Source organism: Salvelinus fontinalis, chromosome 26 (assembly GCF_029448725.1).
Source record: "Salvelinus fontinalis isolate EN_2023a chromosome 26, ASM2944872v1, whole genome shotgun sequence".
NCBI lineage: Eukaryota > Metazoa > Chordata > Actinopteri > Salmoniformes > Salmonidae > Salvelinus > Salvelinus fontinalis.
Genome location: NC_074690.1, coordinates 25,977,458 through 26,000,796, shown reverse-complemented (window position 1 = coordinate 26,000,796; position 23,339 = coordinate 25,977,458). Strand labels below are relative to the sequence as shown.

General features: G+C 40.8%; 1 protein-coding gene across 3 annotated transcripts in view; it reads left to right on the top strand.

The window, feature by feature from the left end:
- Nucleotides 1-23,339, top strand: part of brinp2 (bone morphogenetic protein/retinoic acid inducible neural-specific 2) — a 134,362-nt gene that overhangs the window by 5,798 nt on the left and 105,225 nt on the right. The window contains exon 2 of one of the 3 annotated variants that reach the window (XM_055883268.1): nucleotides 3,659-3,810. The exons of the other annotated variants lie outside the window; for them this stretch is intronic. The gene's annotated coding sequence lies outside the window, so the exon portion shown is untranslated. The remainder of the gene's footprint in view (nucleotides 1-3,658; nucleotides 3,811-23,339) is intronic. 3 annotated transcript variants of the gene reach the window in all.

Sequence of the window (23,339 nt, the reverse complement as noted above, 5' to 3'; positions counted from 1 at the left end):
ATAATTTCATACCTTGATTAAATTGAAATACAATCACTTATGTCTCTTTTTGTTATTAGTAGGAATACTTCCTAATTTATTTATTTTTTTGCTGAATTCCTGGTAATTTGACAGTATTTTTTTGACCCAAAACTAAAATTCCCCAAATATATCTCTATTTTTGTTTTACTAAAAACTTTTGCGGAACAAACAAATATCACTTACGGGCCGATTTTGGCCCACAGGCCGCCTGCAGACGACCATTGTTTTAATGAGTCAAACCTCTTGTTCAGCAAGGTGTTCTTCTCTTCTTATTATGAATTACAGAAAGGAAAAGTTCTCAATGTTATTGCAACCAGCATATAAAGGTTGATATCATTTTTACAGTATAATGTATGCCCCAAGATAATTTTTTATGTCAACAAATACAGTGGCTGTGGTATGTTGTGTAGATCCTTAGGCCATATAGTTTGAATCCAAGCACAGTGGCGGTGGATCCTAGTTTTATTGGGTTCTACTAAAGCCTATAAAATATCTGCTGTTGGACGAAAGACAAGATTTGTGTAATATAAACAGGCTACACGGCTGATAAAGATGGCACGTTTAGTGTCTTGAAAAAAAACAACTGTTTAAATACCACCAATAACTTTTTTGTCAGCCTTTAATGTTTAATGGTGAGGTTCAAGATGGCATCAATCATAAAAACGTGGAAATTCCAGATTATCCTGGTCAAGGGTCCGTGGCGAAAAATGATTTATTGGACAAGGAGTCAAGGATCAGAAGAGACCAGGCAGCAACCAGGGATGTGTCCCAAATGGCACCCTGTTCCCTACCACAGTGCCCTACTTTTCACCAGAATCCTATTGGCCCTTTTCAAAAGTAGTGCATTATATAGAGAATATTGTGTCATTTGGGACACAGGCTTAGGTGGCGACCCGGGATACAGTTGATTCATGCTGCAGCTGGGCACAGGTGGAGGTTCCACCAATCAGCCCCAACAGCAGGCTTCTTTCACTGCATTTTAATTGAGTACTAAGAGGATGCCAGCCATCGTGGACCTCAAGCTGTAAGCCATTACAGTTGGCGGCAGGGTCTGATGGCCTACAGATTGACTTGATTTTGATTGTCCAAGCGAGTGAGGAAGATCTGTCCCAAGCGGAATTTACTGAATATTATGATTTCCAGTAGATGATAATAACGAATAACTGTAATTCTGAATAAATGCTTGAAAGTATGTGGACCAGAATGCTAGGTCCAAAAATGTACCTTCATTATTTGACCTAGCCAGAATGTGGACATTTTGTTCTTCTGTAAGTGCAGTTCTTTTCCCCATCGCAATTTGAAGCAGGGGACTGGCTATTGTCATCGATTACCACATACAATATGACTGAGTGAGAGTACGGAGAACTGGGCTGCTCTGCTCTAGGTATTAGGAATTGGAACAGTACTGCATCAGCCCCATATCAAGCTTCCATGCTCCTCTCCCACCACCCTTGTTCTCAAACAATTATGTATATAAACTATGGATTGCTGATGCTATGTATTGGCCAATGAGAGGCTTTAAAGCCACCGGTCAGCCATATTGGCACTGCCCAGTAGGAGCATTCTCCATAGAAATTAATGCAATTGTACAGTATTTTAATTAAATGTTTCAAGGACAAAATTACATGTATTTAAAGGGAAATGTAAAAAATCATGTAAACTTCATAATCATCATCTCTAGCACCACCCCACACGTAAAAAAGAGGAAGATAAGTGTTTCCAATGAAATCGTCAACCAATTAGTAGGCAATGCCTACTCACAATTGTTAAAAATCACACTCTACACACCGATGAGGTTCCTCTTTTTTGCTGGAGATGATGAATCTGAAGCTGTAAAATGTTGACTTTTCCTTTTCAGTATTTTGTTGTAGAGGGAACAGTAACATTATTAGTCATATCTAAAAATTATACTTCAAGTAAAATATGTTTGTGTGTATGTAAACCTGTTCGTCAAACATCTCATTCCAAAATCATGGGCAATAATTTTGAGTTGGTCCCCCCTTTGCTAATATAACAGCCTCCTTTCTTCTGGGAAGGCTTTCCACTAGAGGTTGGAACGTTGCTGCAGGGACTTGATTCCATTCAGTCACAAGCATTAGGGAGGTCGGTCACTGATGTTGTGCGATTAGGCCTGTCTCGCAGTCGGTGTTCCAATTTATCCCAAAGGTGTTTGATGGGGTTGAGGTCAGAGCTCTGTGCAGGCCAGTCAAGTTCTTCCACACCGATCTCGACACACCATTTTTGTATGCACCTCGCTTTGTGCATGGGGACATTGTCATGATGAAACAGCAAAGGGCCTTCCCCAAACTGTTGCCAAAATGTTGGAAGCACAGAATCGTCTAAAATGTCATTGTATGCTGTAGCGTTAAGATTTCCCTTCACTGTAACAAAGGGGCCGAACCCGCACCATGAAAAACAGCCCCAGACCATTCCTCCTCCACCAAACTTTACAGTTGGCACTATGCATTTGGGCAGGTAGCGTTCTCCTGGTATTCGCCAAACCCGGATTTGTCAGCTGGACCGCCACAGGAAAGGAAGACCCAGAGTTACCTCTGCTGCAGAGGATTTGTTAATTAGAGTTAAACCTCTTAAGGATCCGCCCCTTTTCTTAAATTTTCACCCAAAATGACACATCCAAATCTATCTGCCTGTAGCTCAGGACCTGAAGCAAGGATATGCATATTCTTGATACCATTTGAAAGGAAACACTTTAAAGTTTGTGGAAATGTGAAATTAATGTAGGAGACTATAACACATGAGATCTGATGTGCCATCATATTTAAATGCAAGAGAAAGGCCATAACATATTATTCCAGCCCTGGCACAATTTAGATTTTGGCCACTAGATGGCAGCAGTGTATGTACAACATTTTAGACTGATCCAATGAACCATTGCTTTTCTGTTCAATATTTTGTATCAAGAATGCCCAAATGTTCCTAATTGGTTTAATAACAACTTTTCAAATTCATAACTGTGCACGCTCCTCAAACAATAGCATGGTATTCTTTCACTGTAATAGCTACTGTAAATTAGACAGTGCAGTTAGAGTAACAAGATTTTAAACTTTCTGCCAATCTCAGATATGTCTATGTCCTGGGAAATGTTCTTGTTACTTACAACCTTATGCTAATCGCATTAGCCTACGTTAGCTCAACTGTCCCGCAGGGAACCCACTGATACTGTGGAGGTTTAACTGCACCTCAGATTGCAGCCCAAAGAAATGCCTTACAAAGTTCAAGTGACAGACACATCTCAACATCAACTGTTCAGAGGAGACTGTGTCAATCAGTCCTTCATGGTTGAATTACTGCAAAGCAACCACTACTAAAGGACACTAATAAAAAGAAGAGACTTGCTTGAGCCAAGACAAACGAGCAATGGACATTAGACCGATGTAAATTTGTCATTTTTGGGGGGGGTGGTTTGTGGGATGCAGAGTAGGTGAACGGATGATCTCTGGTTCTCATCATGAAGCATGGAGGTGTGATGGTGTGGGGGTGCTTTGCTGGTGACACTGTCCGTGATTAATATGGAACTTCAGGCACACTTAACCAGCATGGCTACCACAGCATTCTGCAGCGATACGCCATCCCATCTGCCTTGCGCTTAGTGAGACTATCATTTCTTTTTCAACAGGACAATGACCCAACACACCTCCAGGCTGTGAAAGGGCTATTTGACCAAGAAGGAGAGTGATGGAGTGCTGCATCAGATGACCTGGCCTTAACAATCACTCGACTTCAACCCACTTGAAGATGTATTTATTTATTTAACCTTTATTTAACCAGGTAGGCTAGTTGAGAACAAGTTCTCATTTGCAACTGCGACCTGGCCAAGATAAAGCATGGCAATTTGACACATACAACACAGAGTTACACATGGAATAAACAAAACATACAGTCAATAATACAGTAGAAAACAAAAGGTCTATATACAGTGAGTGCAAATGAGGTACGATAAGGGAGTTAAGGCAATAAATAGGCCATGGCGTCGAAGTAATTACAATATAGCAATTAAAGACTGGAATGGTAAATGTGCAGAAGATGAATGTGCAAGTAGAGATATTGGGGTGCAAAGGAGCAATATAAATAAATACAGTATGGGGATGAGGTAGGTAGATAGATGGGCTGTTTACAGATGGGCTATATACAGGTGCAGTGATCTGTGAGCTGCTCTGACAGCTGGTGCTTAAAGCTAGTGAGGGAGACATGAGTCTCCAGCTTCAGAGATTTTTGCAGTTCGTTCCAGTCATTGGCAGCAGAGAACTGGAAGGAAAGACGACCAAAGGAGGAATTGGCTTTGGGGGTGACCAGTGAGATATACCTGCAGGAGCGCATGCTATGAGTGAGTGCTGCTATGGTGACCAGTGAGCTGAGATAAGGAGGGGCTTTACCTAGCAGAGACTTGTAGATAACCTGTAGCCAGTGGGTTTGGCGATGAGTATGAAGCGAGGGCCAACCATCGAGAGCGTACAGGTCGCAATGGTGGGTAGTGTATGGGGCTTTGGTGACAAAACGGATGGCACTGTGATAGACCGCATCCAGTTTGTTGAGTAGAGTGTTGGAGGCTATTTTATAGATAACATCACCGAAGTCGAGGATCGGTAGGATGGTCAGTTTTACGAGGGTATGTTTGGCAGCATGAGTGAAGGATGCTTTGTTGCGATATAGGAAGCCGATTCTATATTTAATTTTGGATTGGAGATGCTTAATGTGAGTCTGGAAGGAGAGTTTACAATCTACCCAGACACCTAGGTATTTGTAGTTGTCCACGTATTCTAAGTCAGAGTAGTAATTATGGACGGGCGAGCAGGTGCGGGCAGTGATCGGTTGAATAGCATGCATTTAGTTTTACTTGTGTTTAAGAGCAGTTGGAGGCCACGGCGGGAGAGTTGTATTCCATTGAAGCTTGTCTGGAGGTTAGTTAACACAGTGTCCAAAGAGGGGCATGAAGTATACAGAATTGTGTCGTCTGCGTAGAGGTGTATCAGAGAATCACCAGCAGCAAGAGCAACATCATTGATGTATACAGAGAAGAGAGTCGGCCCAAGGATTGAACCCTGTAGCACCCCCATAGAGACTGCCAGAGGTCCGGACAACAGGCCCTCCGATTTGACACACTGAACTCTATCAGAGAAGTAGTTGGTAAACTAGGCGAGGCAATAAGTTGAGAAACCAAGGCTGTCGAGTCTGCCAATAAGAATGTGGTGATTGACAGAGTCGAAAGCCTTGGCCAGGTCGATGAATACGGCTGCACAGTAATGTCTCTTATCGATGGCGGTTATGATGTCGTTTAGGACCTTGAGCGTGGCTGGGGTGCACCCATGACCAGCTCTGAAACCAGATTGCATAGCGGATAAGGTACGGTGGGATTCGAAATGGTCGTTAATCTGTTTGTTAACTTGGCTTTCGAAGACCTTACAAAGACAAGGTAGGATAGATATAGGTCTGTAGCAGTTTGGGTCTAGAGTGTCACCCCCTTTGAAGAGGGGGATGACCGCGGCAGCTTTCCAATCTTTGGGAATCTCAGACGATACGAAAGAGAGGTTGAACAGGCTAGTAATAGATGTTTTGGGATGAGTTGGACCGCAGAGTAAAGGAAAAGCAGCCAACAAGTGCTCAGCATATGTGGGTACACTGTCATCAAGGCAATGGGTGGCTTCTATGAAGAATTCAAAATCTAAAATATATTTTGATTTGCCTACCACTATTTTGGTTACTACATGATTCCATGTGTTGTTTCATAGTTTTGATGTCTTCACTATTATTCTACAATGTAGAAAATATTGAAAATAAAGAAAAACCCTTGAATGAGTAGGTGCGTCCAAACTTTTGACTGGTACTGTATATATAAACTCAGCAAAAATAGAAACAACCCTTTTTCAGGATCCTACTTTTCAAAGAAAATTTGTAAAAATCCAAATAACTTAACAGATCTTCATTGTGAAGGGTTTTAACACTCTTTCCAATGCTTGTTCAATGAACCATAAACAATTAATGAACATGCACCTGTGGAACGGCCGTTAAGACACTAACAGCTTACAGACGGTAGGCAATTCAGGTCACAGTGATGAAAACCTAGGACACTAAAGAGGCCTTTCTAATGACTCCGAAAAACACCAAAAGAAAGATGCCTGCTGATCTGTGTGAACGTGCCGCAGATATGTTGCAAGGAGGCTTGATGATTCCAGATGTGGCATCGGCAATTAATTGCAATGTCCGTACTGTGAGACGCCTACAACAGTGCTACAGGGAGACAGGACAGACAGCTGATCGTCCTCGCAGTGGCAGACCACGTGTAACAACACCTGAACAGGATTGGTACATCCGAACATCACACCTGCAGGACAGGTACAGGATGGCAACAACAACTGCCCGAGTTACACCAGGAATGCACAATCCCTCCATCAGTGCTCAGACTGTCCGCAATAGGCTGAGAGAGGCTGGACTGAGGGCTTGTAGGCCTGTTGTAAGGCAGGTCCTCACCAGACATCACAGACAACACCGCCGCCTATGGGCACAAACCCACCGTCGCGGGACCAGACAGGACTGGCAAAAAGTGCTCTTCACTGACGAGTCGCGGTTTTGTCTCACCAGGGGTGATGGTCGGATTCGTGTTTATCGTCGAAGGAATGAGCATTACACCTAGGCCTGTACTCTGGAGCGGGATTGATTTGGAGGTGGGGGGTCCATCATGTTCTGGGGCGGTGTGTCACAGCATCATCGGACTGAGCTTGTTGTCCATGCAGGCAATCTCAACGTTGTGCGTTACAGGGAAGATATCCTCCTCCCTCATGTGGTACCCTTCCTGCAGGCTCATCCTGACATGACCCTCCAGCATGACAATGCCATCACGCACAGAACGAGCATTATGGCTAATTTCCTGCAAGACAGGAATGTCAGTGTTCTGCCATGGCCAGCGAAGAGCCCGGATCTCAATCCCATTGAGCACGTCTGGGACCTGTTGGATCGGAGGGTGAGGGCTAGGGCCATTCTCCCCAGAAATGTCCGGGAACATGCAGCTGCCTTGGTGGAAGAGTGGGGTAACATTTCACAGCAAGAACTGGCAAATCTGGTGCAGTCAATGAGGAGGAGATACACTGCAGTACTTAATGCAGCTGGTGGCCACACCAGATACTGACTGATACTTTTGATTTTAACCCTCCTTTGTTCAGGGACACATTGTTCCATTTCTGTTAGTCACATGTCTGCGGAACCTGTTCAGTTTATGTCTCAGTTGTTGAATCTTGTTACGCTGGAAATAAAAGCAGTTGACAGTGAGAGGACATTTCTTTTTTGCTGAGTTTATGTATGTGTATATATGTGTGTGTATGTTTAACTCATATTAAACCATTTAAAATTATGCATTAAGGTGTCAGTAATATAAAAAAAGTGGCAAAAACGAATATAGACATTACTAAATGCATTTCTATAGCTTGTAAAAAAAAAAAATACAACGGTGGGGGAGCGCTACGATGGTGTGACTTAATTTAGTGTACATATAAATCATTGGCGTCCACACCTCCAAGATGGATGGTTGTTGTAAGCCAAGCCCTGTATTTCACTTGGGTCCAATGACCTTTTCACGTTGTACAGGGACTTGTATTACGCATCGATCAACTTCTGACCAGTCTATCTCTGTGGGGATGGTGTGTATATACTGAATATTTCCTTTCTTGACAAGAAAAACGAGTGGTGATCCTTTCTCTGAATGAAGCCAATTGGAAAAGGAAATTTATAAGTTAATATAAGGTGTTAGGAGTTATGGTTTCTCAGAATTCATATATTTTCAGATTTTATTTTCTCACCTGCTTTTATGTTTTTCAAATCAAATTTTACTCACGTACACATTGTTAGATATTACGCCATTGTTGGCGCCATTGTTGGAGCTAGCAACACATATACATACAGTATTAAGTAGATATTATTGCGTGTGTATCAAAATGCTTCCGTTCCTAGACGATACGTTCCGACGATGCTTCCGTTCCGTTCCTCCAACAGTGCATTTTTTTTTTTTTTTTTTTTCATGAAGTCAGAAAAGGAAGCAATAGGAATAATAAATTGACATACACCTTAGCCAAATACATTTAAAGTCAGTTTTTCACAATTCCTTACATTTAATCCCAGTAAAAATTCTCTGTCTTAGGTCAGATAGGATCACCACTTTATTTTAAGAATGTAAAATGTCACAATAATAGTAGAGAGAATGATTTATTTCAGATTTTATTTCTTTCATCACATTCCCAGTGGGTCAGACGTTTACATACACTCAATTAGTATTTAGTAGCATTGCCTTTAAATTGTTTAACTTGGGTCAAACGTTTTGGGTAGCCTTCCACAAGCTTCCCACAATAAGTTGGGTGAATTTTGGCCCATTCCTCCTGACAGGGCTGGTGTAACTGAGTCAGGTTTGTAGGCCTCCTTGCTCGCACACACTTTTTCAGTTCTGCCCACAAATTTTCTAAAGGATTGAGGTCAGGGCTTTGTGATGACCACTCCAATACCTTGACTTTGTTGTCCTTAAGCCATTTTGCCACAACTTTGGAAGTATGCTTGGTGTCATTGCCCAGTTGGAAGACCCATTTGAGATGTTGCTTCAATATATCCACATCATTTTCCTACCTCATGATGCCATCTATTTTGTGAAGTGCACCAGTCCCTCCTGCAGCAAAGCACCCCCACAACATGATTCTGCCACCCCCATGCTTCACGGTTGGGATGGTGTTCTTCGGCTTGCAAGACTCCCCCTTTTTCCTCCAAACATAACGATGGTCATTATGGCCAATTCTAGTTTTGTTATATCAGACCAGAGGACATTTCTCCAAAAAGTATGATCTTTGTCCCCATGTGCAGTTGCAAAGCGTAGTCTGTCAATTTATGGCGGTTTTGGAGCAGTGGCTTCTTCCTTGCTGAGCAGCCTTTCAGGTTATGTCAATATAGGACTCGTTTTACTGTGGATATAGATACTTTTGTACCTGTTTCTTCCAGCATCTTCACATGGTCCTTTGCTGTTGTTCTGCGATTGATTTGCACTTTTCGCACCAAAGTATATTCATCTCTAGGAGCCAGAACGCGTTTCCTTCCTGAGTGGTTTGACGGCTGCGTGGTCCCATGGTGTTTATACTTGCGTACTGTTGTTTGTACAGATGAACGTTGTACATTCAGGAGTTCAGAAGCATCTAAATGTTCTGCTGTTTAAAGGCACAGTCAGCTTAGTGTATATAAACTTCTGACCCACTGGAATTGTGATACAGTGAATTATTAGTGATATAATCTGTCTGTAAACAATTGTTGGAAAAATTACTTGTCTTGCACAAAGTAGATGTCCTAACCGACTTGCCAAAACTATAGTTTGTTAACAAGAAATGTGTGGAGTGTTTGAAAACCGAGTTTTAATGACTCTAACCTAAGTGTATATAAACTTCCGACTTCAACTGTATGTAGATAAGGTATTGATGTTTTCAATTTTTTATAAATGTGCAAAAATTCTAAACTAGTTTTCACTTTGTCATTATGGGGTATTGTGTGTAGATTGCTGAGGATGTTTTACATTTTAATCTATTTTAGAATAAGGCTGCAACATAACAAAATGTGGAACAAGTCAAGAGGTCTGAATACTTTCTGAATGCACTTTATGTGTATGTGTCTGTATATACATACACGCACACACACACACACACACACACACACACACACACACACACACACACACACACACACACACACACACACACACACACACACACACACACACACACACACACACACACACACACACACACACACACACACACACACACACACACACACAGTGTTTTTTCACAGTAAACCAGATTGGAAAAGATGCCACCCACACGTTTATATAAACTCAGCAAAAAAAAGAAACATCCTCTCACTGTCAACTGCGTTTATTTTCAGCAAACTTAACATGTGTAAATATTTGTATGAACATAACAAGTTGTAACAACTGAGACATACACCGAACAAGTTCGACAGACACAGACGTGACTAACATAAATGGAATAATGTGTCCCTGAACAAAGTGGGGGTCAAAATCAAAAGTAACCGTCAGTATCTGGTGTGGCCACCAGCTGCATTAAGTACTGCTGTGTGTGTCCTCCTCATGGACTGCACCAGATTTGCCAGTTCTTGCTGTGAAATGTTACCCCACTCTTGCACCAAAGCACCTGCAAGTTCCCGGACATTTCTGGGGGGAATGGCCCTAGCCCTCACCCTTCGATCCAACAGGTCCCAGACGTACTCAATGGGATTGAGATCCGGGCTCTTCGCTGGCAGTGGTAGAACACTGACAATCCTGTCTTGCAGGAAATTACGCACAGAACGAGCAGGATGGCTGGTGGCATTGTGATGCTGGAGGGTCAAGTCAGGATGAGCAGGATGAGTCTTCCCTGTAACGCACAGCTTTGAGATTGCCTGCAATGATAACAAGCTCAGTCCAATGACGCTGTGACACACCGCCCCAGACCATGGCGGATCCTCCACCTCCAAATCGATCCCGCTCCAGAGTACAGGCCTCTGTGTAATGCTCATTCCTTTGACGATAAACGCAAATCCGACCATCACCTCTGGTGAGACAAAACCGCGACTCGTCAATGAGAGCACTTTTTGCCAGTCCTGTCTGGTCCAGCGACAGTGGGTTTGTGCCCATAGGCGACGGTGTTGCCGGTGATGTCTGGTGAGGACCTGCCTTACAACAGGCCTACAAGACCTCAGTCCAGCCTCTCTCAGCCTATTTCGGACAGTCTGAGCACTGATGGAGGGATTGTGCGTTCCAGGTGTAACTTGGGCAGGTGTTGTTGCCATCCTGTACCTGTCCCGCAGGTGTGATGTTAGGATTTACCGATCCTGTGCAGGTGTTGTTACACGTTGTCTGCCACTGCGAGGACGATCTGCTGTCCATCCTGTCTCACTGTAACACTGTCTTAGGCGTCTCACAGTACGGACATTGCAATTTATTGCCCTGGCCTCATCTGCAGTCCTCATGCCTTCTTGCAGCATGCCTAAGGCACGTTCATGCAGATGAGCAGGGACCCTGGGAATCTTACTTTTTGTGTTTTTCAGAGTCAGAAGGCCTCTATAGTGTCCTAAGTTTCATAACTGTGACCTTAATTCCTTACCGTCTGTAAGCTGTTAGTGTCTTATTAACGACCGTTCCACAGGTGCATGCTCATTAATTGTTTATGGTTCATTGAACAAGCATGGGAAACAGTGGTTAAACCCTTTACAATGAAGATCTGTGAAGTTATTTGGATTTTTACGAAATATCTTTGAAAGACAGGGTCCTGAAAAAGGGACGTTTCTTTTTTGCTGAGTTTATGTTCCCTGATAGAGTAGAATAGTGGCCCTTGTTGGTCAACCAGTAACACTTGGCAGATTTGGAAATCTCTCATCACGTTTATTATTAAGCCAAGTCTTTCCCTTTTTAAGCTCATGCAGCAGTTGGTGTGAAAACAATGCAGCGAGGATCGTTTTCACTATCTCCCTGATGCTTTGGTACCAAGGGAACATTTGAATATTGTACACATGCTGTAATTAGATGAGTATTCGCATGCTCTTCGAAAATTGGAGAGTTGTAATCAGATGCCTGTTTGTGTACTGTATAGATAGACTTCTTGTGGCACTGTTCCGCTGATGACACATTTTACACAAGTAGATGTATTTATTATTTCATACCTGTTTTTCCAAGCCAAGAGACCTCTTTGACTGGGCACTTGTTTTTATGACACCTGTCTCAAACAATTCATATTTACTGCCTCTTCTATAGAGGCCTATGTAGTACATGGAGCTGTTTTACTGAGAAGTGGACCACCGTATGTTTGGATGGGTAATTAATTAATGCTGACTGTACTTTCATGTATGGTGCGGCCACACTTCCCACAACAGGCTGGATGTCTTCAGATCCAGCTGTATATTACTGTTTATTTTATTATTCCTATTGCTTCCGTTTCTGACTTCATGACATAAGATAGGCCTATGTATCAATAATTGAAATACGTGGATTGATTTATGCATTTTTTTTCATGGTTGTGGCTTTCCATTTACAATTGCTCTTGGGCTGCCAGAGAGGTTACCAAATATTGAAGATTACTTCCTGTAGATAGCTTTTTTCAGTACATTTTGGCAACTTGCGCATAAACAATAGCTGAAATGGTATTGTAAAGTCATCAATTTATTTCATTTAGGGATAAGACAAACATAAAAATACATCCCGCAGTTTTAGATAAGCCTTGCACTGCAAGGGGGGAAAAAATCCTCTATTGAAAATGTGACATTTAGTGTTAAACCTCTAGTGTGTGAGGTGAGGAAGATCTTTGGAGGATATACCCTTGGACTTTGTTTTCATGAATTATACATTGTGCAGAGAGAGACAAGTAGATATGTTCTTGCTATTCCTTTCACTTCTTGATACTGACTGCTTTTGCCAGTCCTTCATTATCTTTTCTTCTGTGCCCATAATACTTAGACCTGGCTGCACTTTTGGATTAGAGAGATTGTCATCACTGTCACTTGCTTATCTATTTCTTCCCTCTTGAAATAAAGCTTAGCCAGACGTGTGATGCCCTCAAGATTACCAGCAGGCAGGTATGGAAATCCTTGACCGATGAGATGTCCTTTGTCTGAGCTTCATCTGTGCTGCTCCTTAGCCTATCCAGAAAATGTTGTTCGTATCTTAAGCCGTTATAAGGCGTTCGCCAACAGATCTTGAAGCATATTCAAACTGTCATCTCTCTTACGTAATTAAAACCTCAACGTTGTGTACACTCACTTTCGCGTGACAGACATCCATTTACTCACGGAATACTTGATAGCCATTGCCCTCATTCTGCCCACTCTAACTTCCTGCCTTACCTGTCAGTCATGAGAATTCATGCTTCTGGTTCCCTCTTCGTCGTTCTAACTTTCCTAAAAGTCCACATAGGATTTATTCTGCCTTTTTGCATGCCAATGATAGCAAGTGACACATGGGGAGAAAAATAGAACTCTGAGAGATGGAGCAGTGAGGTGACAGAGCGATTTGATGTCTAAATATAGGATCCCTGTCTTTGCACATATTTCATTCAGACACCCCACAAAAGGGAAGTGGTCTATGTGAAAATTGACTCATCCTGTTGGAGTCTGCAGTTTTTTTCATCTCAGGGGTGCAAGAGAGTGTGCGTCTGTTTTCACGTCTTCACTTTTCCCTCTGTGCAGTGGTTTGCTAAATGACTCATGTTTCCTCTCGCAATACCTACAGGCATACATCAGCCACAGCAGGATTAAGCTGAATGTGAGCACGATTTAAGGGCTTTAGCAACTGTCATCCCATACATCTTAATAGAATTCGCATGGTCTTCTGTTTGGGCTAAATACGGTCCTGTCTTGGTATTTCTTCTGCCGTTTATACGAAGTGAAGGTGTTTAAGTTGACAACTGGCTTACTTGCTTATGGGCAGGGCAGAGATGAGTCAATTAAATAGTTGGTTTGGCTCAGTAATATTTCTACCATCTCTTATTCTGTCTCTCTGAAAAAATATATAAAATTAAAATCAAACTGAACCAATAGAGTACAGTATATTCATTTTGTAAGCACTAATATCCAATGAGTTGTACAACAAGCCCTCATATAGCCTCATAGTCACAGACAATGTAGAACATCTCTGGAAATGCAAGCAATTTGCAATCTGAATGATGAAATATAATTTTGAGCTGGGCAGAAGAATCAAAGCAGTGTAGCGTAAAACGCATTTTAAAAATAAATAATGCCCCCATGATTGAATGTGGAGATGAACCACCATGTTGTTGTGAGGATTTTAAACACTGTCAGTTCGCCGTATACTAAAAGGTCAAACCATTGTGTGAAATGAGTCCAGATAGAAAGGTCATTGAGATACTTTGTTTCTTAATAGATTAGGCTGGAACCATAATGGCTTCTTGTTTCTCTTATTATCGAAGATAATAATACAGACTGCCAGCCCTTTTGTTCTTGCTCCAGTGGACACACTGTAATCACTCTTTGTGAATTTGTAGAGAGGATGGTATACCCTTACAAAAAAAACACATGAAAAAAAATACGTGAAATTTTCCTTTTTCAGTCACGTGTGACGTTTCACATGTGAACAAATCATGTGAAAAAGGTCACATGGGAAAACAGACATGTAAGTCAGACACATGGTTTTTGGACAGGTGGGAAGGTTGACAGATTTTTCACGTTCATTTTTTCACATGACTCACGTGGTTTCCCAACATTTTATGTGATATTCTAAATTTCCCATGTGCTTTTGTAAGTGGCGGGATTAGAACCCAGCTTTCGCTGCAGAGAAGCCAAGGTCTTGACCATTCAACCAAGAGGGCAAACGCAAATTTTCAAATCGCCGGTGGGATACCTCATCACATGACCATGAGCAGCCATAACCGATTCATGTCTGCTACACCTTCCCATGTGCATTTTCACATTTCAATGTGAAGTAGGGCTGTCAAACAATTAAAAAATGTATTGAGTTTTTATCGCAGGATTTGCTGTGATTGATCACAAATAATCGTAAAATTTGTTCAAATTGAGCTGTTATTTATGATTTTTTTTTATATATAAAGCTTAACAACAATATTTCCGTTTTGATTTTGTCAGTCAGCAAAATTTACAAACACTTTATTTAACCTCAAACTCAACTTGTTTTCACATCTCATTGCTGTTTTTAGCTGTATAGATTAAGTTTTCTGTTTTCAGTTTATTTTGAACGCTTTCAGACAATGCAATAATCAAAAATTGTGCACTAAAATGACAAAAAGTAATCTTCAGTCAACTGGCAACACTAATTGTAACATGTTAAAGAGAATAAATAAGGAGACAAGGAGCACTAGCTTCTCTGTTCTTTTCACTGGGCTTCTTTCAACGGTCACTGTCAAATGTATGAAGAAGAGAGGTGTGTGCCTGCAGCAGTAACACTCCGAATGGATCATTGTTTTTAACACACTTAAATTATTATACTCAGGTAAACTGCTACCTTTTTACAGAATGGCCTTAAAGAATTTGCAATCCCATATGTGAAAACATTGCTACTACAACATGTTAACCAAACCTTTTCACATGTGAGGGGAATAACACTTTCACCACCACATGCGAAATTGTAATTACACATGTGAAAGTTAGATTTCAAATGTGAATGTTTCTTATACAGTACCAGTCAAAAGTTTGGACACACCAACTCATTCAAGGGGGGTTCTTTATTTTGACTATTTTCTACATTGTAGAATAATAGTGAAGACATCACAACTATGAAATAACACATATGGAATCACGTAGTAACCAAAAAAGTGTTAAACAAATCTAAATATATTTTATATTTGAGATTCTTCAAAGTAGCCAACATTTGCCTTGATGACAGCTTTGCACACTCTTGGCATTCTCTCAACCAGCTTCATGAGGTAGTCACCTGGAATGTATGTCAATTAACGGGTGTGCCTTGTTAAAAGTTCATTTGTGGAAATTCTTTCCTTCTTAATGCGTTTGAGCCAATCAGTTGTGTTGTGACATGGTAGGGTTGGTATAGAGAAGATAGCCCTATGCAGAGGATAAGTTCATTATCTGCACCTGAGATTGCAGCCCAAATAAATGCTTCATAGAGTTCAAGTAACAGACACATCTCAACATCAACTGTTCAGAGGAGACTGCGTGAATCAGGCCTTCATCGTCGACTTGCTGCTAAGAAACCACTACTAAAGGACACCAACAAGAAGAAGAGACTTGCTTGGGCCAAGAAACACGAGCAATGGACATTAGACTGGTGGAAATCTGTCCTTTGGTCTGATGAGTCCAAATTTGAGATTTCTGGTCCCAACCGCTGTCTTTGTGAGACGCAGAGTAGGTGAACGGATGATCTCCGCATTTGTGGTTCCCACCGTGAAGCATGGAGAAGGAGGTGTGATGTAAGGGGGTGCTTTGCTGGTGACAGTCAGTGATTTTTTTAGAATTCAAGGCACACTTAGCCAGCATGACTACACAGCATTCTGCAGCGATACGCCATCCCATCTGTTTGCACTTAGTGGGACTATCATTTGTTTTTCAACAGGAAAATGACACAAAACAAACCTCCAGGCTGTGTAAGGACTATTTGACCAAGAAGGAGAGTGATGGAGTGCTGCATCATATGACCTGGCCTCCACAGTCACACGACCTCAACCCAATTGATATGGTTTGGGAGGAATTGGACCGCAGAGTGAAGGAAAATCAGCCAACAAGTGCTCAGCATATGTGGGAACTCCTTCAAGACTTTTAGAAAAGCATTCCAGGTGAAGCTGGTTGAGAGAATGCCAAGAGTGTGTAAATCTGTCATCAAGTTTTGATGTCTTCACTATTATTTTACAATGGTGAAAATAGTATAAATACAGAAAAAACATTGAAATGAGTAGTTGTGTCCAAACTATTGACTGGTATTGGATATGAAACTGCAAATTAGATTTTCAAATGTGAATTGTTTTCACATGTGGAGTTTATTTACATGTGAAACAGCAATCACATGTAAAAATCACTTTTGCAGTTTCACATGTAACAAGAGTCACAACTAGCACTCATTCTAACAATAACAGGAAAAAGAACAAATAATGAATTTACATTCTTTCACACACCCCAAAGCCATAAATCCAACCACACTCTCACAAGGAATTACACTGGGAAGGAAGTAGACCATCTAGGAGAGGATTTACTTATACCCTTGTGAAAGCATGGGCTGGGCTGGCTGTCCAATCACAACCCAGAAGCCCTGCATCCTCAGGGCATGGGCAGGGGTAAGGCACATGGCTACTCCCTGATTGGCTGGGCCTTAATCTAACAATATCTCATGTGAAGGGGGAGAAAGGGTAAGTACAGGTGAAACCCAGTATCAAGTAAACAAGTTGTAATGTCTGTAACATCCCGGAGGGGGGATTCTATGTTTCACATGTGAAACTGCATATCCGAATTTCACACGTACAACTGCAATTCACATGTGAAAAGGTGGTGTTAAAACCTCTTCGGGCTAGGGTCGGTATTTTCACGTCCGGATGAAAAGCGTGCCCAAAGTAAACTGCTTGCTACTCAGGCCCAGAAGCTAGGATATGCATATAATTGGTAGATTTGGATAGAAAACACTCGAAAGTTTCTAAAACTGTTAAAAGTATGTATGTGAGTATAACATAACTTATTTGGCAGGTGAAACCACGAGGACAAATCATCCAGATTTTTTTTTTTGAGGTGACAGTGTTTTCAATGGGTTTTCTACGTGGATCTAGATTTCTAAGGCACGGGCTTGCAGTTCCTATCGCTTCCACCGGATGTCAACAGTCTTTAGAAATTGGTTGATCTATTTCCTTTGAGAAATGAAGAAGTAGGGCTGTTCAGAACGAGGGTCGAGTCTAGTGTATTGTTGTGGTTGGGGCGCTATTTTTTATTTAACCTTTATTTAACTAGGCAAGTCAGCTAAGAATAAATTCTTATTTACAATGACGGCCTACCACAAGGCAAAAGGCCTCCTGCGTGGACGGCGGCTGGGATTTAAAAAACAAACAAATTAAATAGAAATATAGGACAGAACACATATCACGAAAAGACGTGTGTTTTGACACCTACTTAAGAGCGTCAAAGCCCACATATCCTACCACAAGACAAACCATTCCATTCTACAAACAATCTTTGATTCCAATATATGGAAATATATCACAAGACATTTTTGGAGTGTTGTAAGGGTAGTAATATAAGCCAGATAGGCCTATCAGGTACAGTTGAGGTCGGAGGTTTACATACACCGTAGCCAAATACATTTAAACTCAGTTTTTCACAATTCCTGACAATTAATCCCAGTAAAAAATTCCCTGTTTTAGGTCAGTTAGGATCACCACTTTATTTTAAGAATGTGAAATGTCAGAATAATAGTAGAGAGAATGATTTATTTCAGCTTTCATTTCTTTCATCACATTCCCAGTGGGTCAGAAGTTTACATACACTCAATTAGTATTTGGTAGCATTGCCTTTAAAATGTTTAACTTTGGTCAAACGTTTCAGGGAGCCTTCCACAAGCTTCCCACAATAAGTTTTGTGAATTTTGGCCCATTCCTCGAGACAGGGCTGGTGTAACTGAGTCAGGTTTGTAGGCCTCCTTGCTCACACATGCTTTTTCAGTTCTGCTCACAAATTTTCTATAGGACTGAGGTCAGGACTTTGTGATGGCCACTCCAATACCTTGACTTTGTTGTCCTTAAACCATTTTGCCACAGCTTTGGAAGTATGCTTGGGGTCATTGTCCATTTGGAGGACCCAATTGCGACCAAGCTTTAACTTCCTGACTGATGTCTTGAGATGTTGCTTCAATATATCCACCTAATTTTCCCTCATGATGCCATCTATTTTGTGAAGTGCACCAGTCCCTGCTGCAGCAAAGCACCCCCAGAACATGATGCTGCCACCCCCGTGCTTCACAGTTGGGATGGTGTTCTTCGGCTTGAAAGCCTCCCCCTTTTTCCTCCAAACATAGCAATGGTCATTATGGCCAAACAGTTCTATTTTTGTTTCATTAGACCAGAGGACATTTCTCCAAAAAGTACTATCTTTGTCCCCATGTGCAGTTGCAAACCGTAGTCTGGCTTTTTAATGGCGGTTTTGGAGCAGTGGCTTCTTCCTTGCTGAGCGGCCTTTCAGGTTGTCGATATAGGACTCGTTTTACTGTGGATATAGATATTTTTGTACCTGTTTCCTCCAGCATCTTCACAAGGTCCGTTGCTATTGTTCTGGGATTGATTTGCACTTTTCGCACCAAAGTACGTTAATCTCTCGGAGACAGAATGCGTCTCCTTCCTGAGCGGTATGATGGCTGCGTGGTCCCATGGTGTTTATACTTGCGTACTATTGTTTGTACAGATGAACGTGGTACCTTCAGGCATTTGGAAATTGCTCCCAAGGATGAACCAAACTTGTGGAGGTCTTGGCTGATTTTTTTCATTTTCCCATGATGTCAAGCAAAGAGGTACTGAGTTTGAAGGTAGGCCTTGAAATACATCCACAGGTACACCTCCAATTGACTCAAATTATGTCAATTAACTTCGAAAGCCATTACATCATTTTCTGGAATTTTCCAAGTTGTTTAAAGCCACAGTCAACTTAGTGTATGTAAACTTCTGACCCACTGGAATTGTGATACAGTGAATTATAAGTGAAATAATCTGTAAACAATTGTTGGAAAAATGACTTGTGTCATGCACCGAGTAGATGTCCTAACCGACTTGCCAAAACTATAGTTTGTTAACAAGAAATTTGTATCGTGTTGGAGAAACGAGTTTTAATGACTCCAAACTAAGTGCATGTAAACTTCTGACTTCAACTGTACATGACCATATGTCAGTCATAAGTCCCAAAGAGAGTGTTTTGTCCTGCCCCTGCATTCATCCCAGCCATTAGTGACAGAGCATTGGGCTAAACACAAGTTTGATATCAATGTGTGTACTATTGCAATAGTAATACAATTGCAAATACTAGGAAATGTTATATAACATAAATAGTATGTTATATAACATTTCCTACAATGTGCTATTTTTTTGTACCTTTCCCCAGATCTGTGCCTTGACACAATCCTTTATCGGGGCGCTAAGTACAATTCCTTAAACCTTATGGCTTGGTTCTTGATCTGACATGCCCTGTCAACAGTGGGACCTTATATAGACAGGTGTGAGCCTTTCCAAGTCATGTCCAATCAATTGAATTTACCACAGGTGGACTCCAGTCAAGTTGTAGAAATATCTCAAGGATTATCAATGGAAACAGGATAGGGTCTGAATACTTATGTAAATTAGGTAATTTTTTTTAATGCATTTGCAAAAATGTCTAAAAAACTGTTTTTATTTTTGTCATTGTTGGGTATTGTGTGTAGATTGATAAGGAACATGCTTTATTTAATCATTTTTAGAATAAGGCTGTATTGTAACAACATTTGGAAAAAGTCAAGGGGTCTGAATGCTTTCCAAAGGCATTGTGTATATGGAGTGAATCCGACGTACTGTTGTTGCCTCAACAATGCATGGGTGTATTTAGTTGTTTTGCACACCACCATATTTAGCTAAACAAACATTATCTGGAATAGATGGAAGCTAACTGTTAGCTAGCTTGCCACATGAAAATTTGAGAGCTAGCTTTTACTTTACTAAAACATGATTGTAATGTATTTCAAAACGTGTGAAAGTTTTTTCTATTGCCATGATATTATAGGGTGACTACCCAGTCTGGCCAGAGTGGGTGAAAACATTCTTTGGTGATTACATTTAAATTCTTATGTTATAAAATACATTTTACCAAAACAAATTTTATTATTCATGTTCTGAATCATTCAGTGGGGTCTTTCTATAACATTTCATTAATATTATATACAAAAAGTCCTATTTCGTGACCTAATACATACGATAATAAGCACCGAGCTCTGATGACATGAAAAGCATATACTGAAATATGAAAATACAACATGTCATATATCAAAATTAATATCCATTTATGTCCTGCAGATTTGAGACGATGAGATCAACAGGAAAATGAGCCTGTCAGGTAACCATGCACAGAATCCAGCATACTCATTTTAAAAGGCTAACTGATCATTAGAAAACCCTTTTGCAATTATGGTAGCACAGCTAAAAACTGTTGTACTGATTAAAGAAGCAATAAATCTGGCCTTCTTTAAACTAGTTGAGTATCTGGAGCATCAGCATTTGTGGGTTTAATTACAGGCTCAAAATGTCCAGAAACAAAGAACTTTCTTCTGAAACTCGTCAGTCTATTCTTGTTCTGAGAAATGAAGGCTACTCCATGCGAGAAATTGCCAAGAAACTGAAGATCTCGTACAACGCTGTGTACTACTCCCATCACAGAACAGCACAAACTGTCTCTAACCAGAATAGAAAGAGTAGTGGGAGTGCTCGGTGCACAACTGAGCAAGCGGACAAGTACATTAAAATATCTAGTTTGAGAAACAGACGCCTCACAAGTCCTCAACTGGCAGCTTCATTAAATAGTACCCGCAAAACACCAGTCTCAACATCAACAGTGAAGAGGCGACTCCAGGATGCTGGCCTTTCACAACAGTTTTCAGCTGTGCTAACATAATTGCAAAAGGGTTTTCTAATGATGAATTAGCCTTTTAAAATGATAAACTTGGATTAGCTAACACAACATGCCATTCGAACACAGGAGTGATGGTTGCTGATAATGAGCCTATGTACGCCTATGTAGATATTCCATAAAAACAGTACTCATTTACAACATTAACAGTGTCTACACTGTATTTCTGATCAATTTTATGTTATTTTAATGGACCAAAAAATAGATTTTCTTTCCAAAACAAGGACATTTCTAAGTGACCCCAAACTTTTGAACAGTAGTGTGTATCTGTGGAAGGGTGTAAAACAATTTCTAGAGTGTTGAACATTTCAAAGAGCACAGTTGTCTCCATCATTGTGAGTAATAAGGAACTACCTAGACTCTGCTTAGAGCTGGCCATCTGACCAACCTGAGCAACCAAGAAAAATAGGACCTTTGTCAATGAGGTGATCAAGAACACAATGACCACTGACAGAACTACAGAGTTTCTTGGCTGAGATGGGAGAACATGCCAGAAGAACAACAGTCTCTACAGCACTTCACTAATCTGGGCTTTATGGGAGAGTGGCCAGATGGAAGCCACTCCTGAGAAAAAGGCCTGGAGTTTGTAAAAAAGGCACATGAAAGACTCAGAGCATAAGGCAAAAGATGTAACTATTTGGCCTGAATGCAAAGCACTGTGTCTGGAGAAAACCAGGCACAGCTCATCACCCGTCTAACACCATCCATTCCGTTAAGCATGGCGGTGGCAGCATCATGCTATGGGGATGCTTTTCAGTGGCAGGGACTGGGAGACTGGTAAGGATCGAGGGAACAATGAATGGAGCCAAATACAGGGAAATACTTGATGAGAAACTACAGTAGATTTACATTCCAACAGGACAATGATGTGAAGCGTACAGCCAAAGCAACACTGGAATGGCTTCAGAACAAGAAAGTCCTTGAGTGGCCCAGACAAAGCCCAGACTTGAATACCATTGGAACTCTGTGGAAAGACTTGAAGATTGCTGTTCACCGCAACTGCCCATCTAACTTAACAGAGCTTGAGAAAATCTGCAAGGAATAATGGGAGAAAATCCCCAAATCCAGATGTGTAAAATTGGTACAGACATACCCAAGACAACTCAAAGCTGTAATCACCGCCAGAGGTGCTTCCAACAAAGTATTGACTCGGGTGTGAATACTTATGTAAATGCTATATTTCTGTATTTCATCTTCAATAAATTTGGGAAAATGTATAAAAAAAAAATCTTTAGCATCATGGGGTATTGTGTGTGTATATGGGTGATACAAAATATATTAAATAAATTTTGAATTCAGGCTCTAACACAACAAACTGTGAAATAAGTCGATATACTTTCTGAAGGCACTGTATATTTTTCAGAGAAAGTAAAGCACCTGCTGCATCCAGGGGGGAGGTAAAGACCTTGATGTCGGCTGCAGAAACAAACTTTCAAATGAAAATAAACTTATTGGCAGGAACAAACACATTTTAATAAATATTACGATTTATAGTTAAATCCGTTGCTGTTGTTGTTATGAATTATTTACAGTCAAGTTTCTTTTCATCGTATTTTGAATAACTTGAAGAAAATGCACTTCATGACACTGTCATGAAGCATTATGCCCATCCTGTGTCACTTTAAATGGACTAAGAAAATGCAATTTGACACTATCGAGCAGCATTATGACTATACTGTTTCACTTTACTTGGACTAAGAAAATACACTTTATGATAATGCCAAGAAGCATTATGACCATCATAATCATATAAGGCCTATCACGTACACGCCCTTATGTTAGACATCAGTCACAAAGAAGGTGTCCTGTCCTGCTCCTGAAATCTGCTCCTGCATTTATCCCAGTCATCAGCAACAGTGCATTGGGGTAGGTACATGTCTGACATCAGTGTGTTTGCAATTACAATGATAATTTAATATGGTACATTTCAGAAAATGTTATATAACATTAACATGCTGTTGACAAGTAGGCTATTGTGTAATGGAATGGTTTGCCTTGTGTGATAGGTTTTCTGGGTATTGACACTTAATGTAGGTGACATAACCAGCCATAAAATAATGCAATATAAGTCACAGCAGGTCTAGTATGTGTCATGACATATGAACATTTTGACAAGTTGTCAGCTGTTATGACATGGTTATGACCGTGTCATAACGTGTTATGATGCTAGGTGTCAAAAAATGTGTTACTGT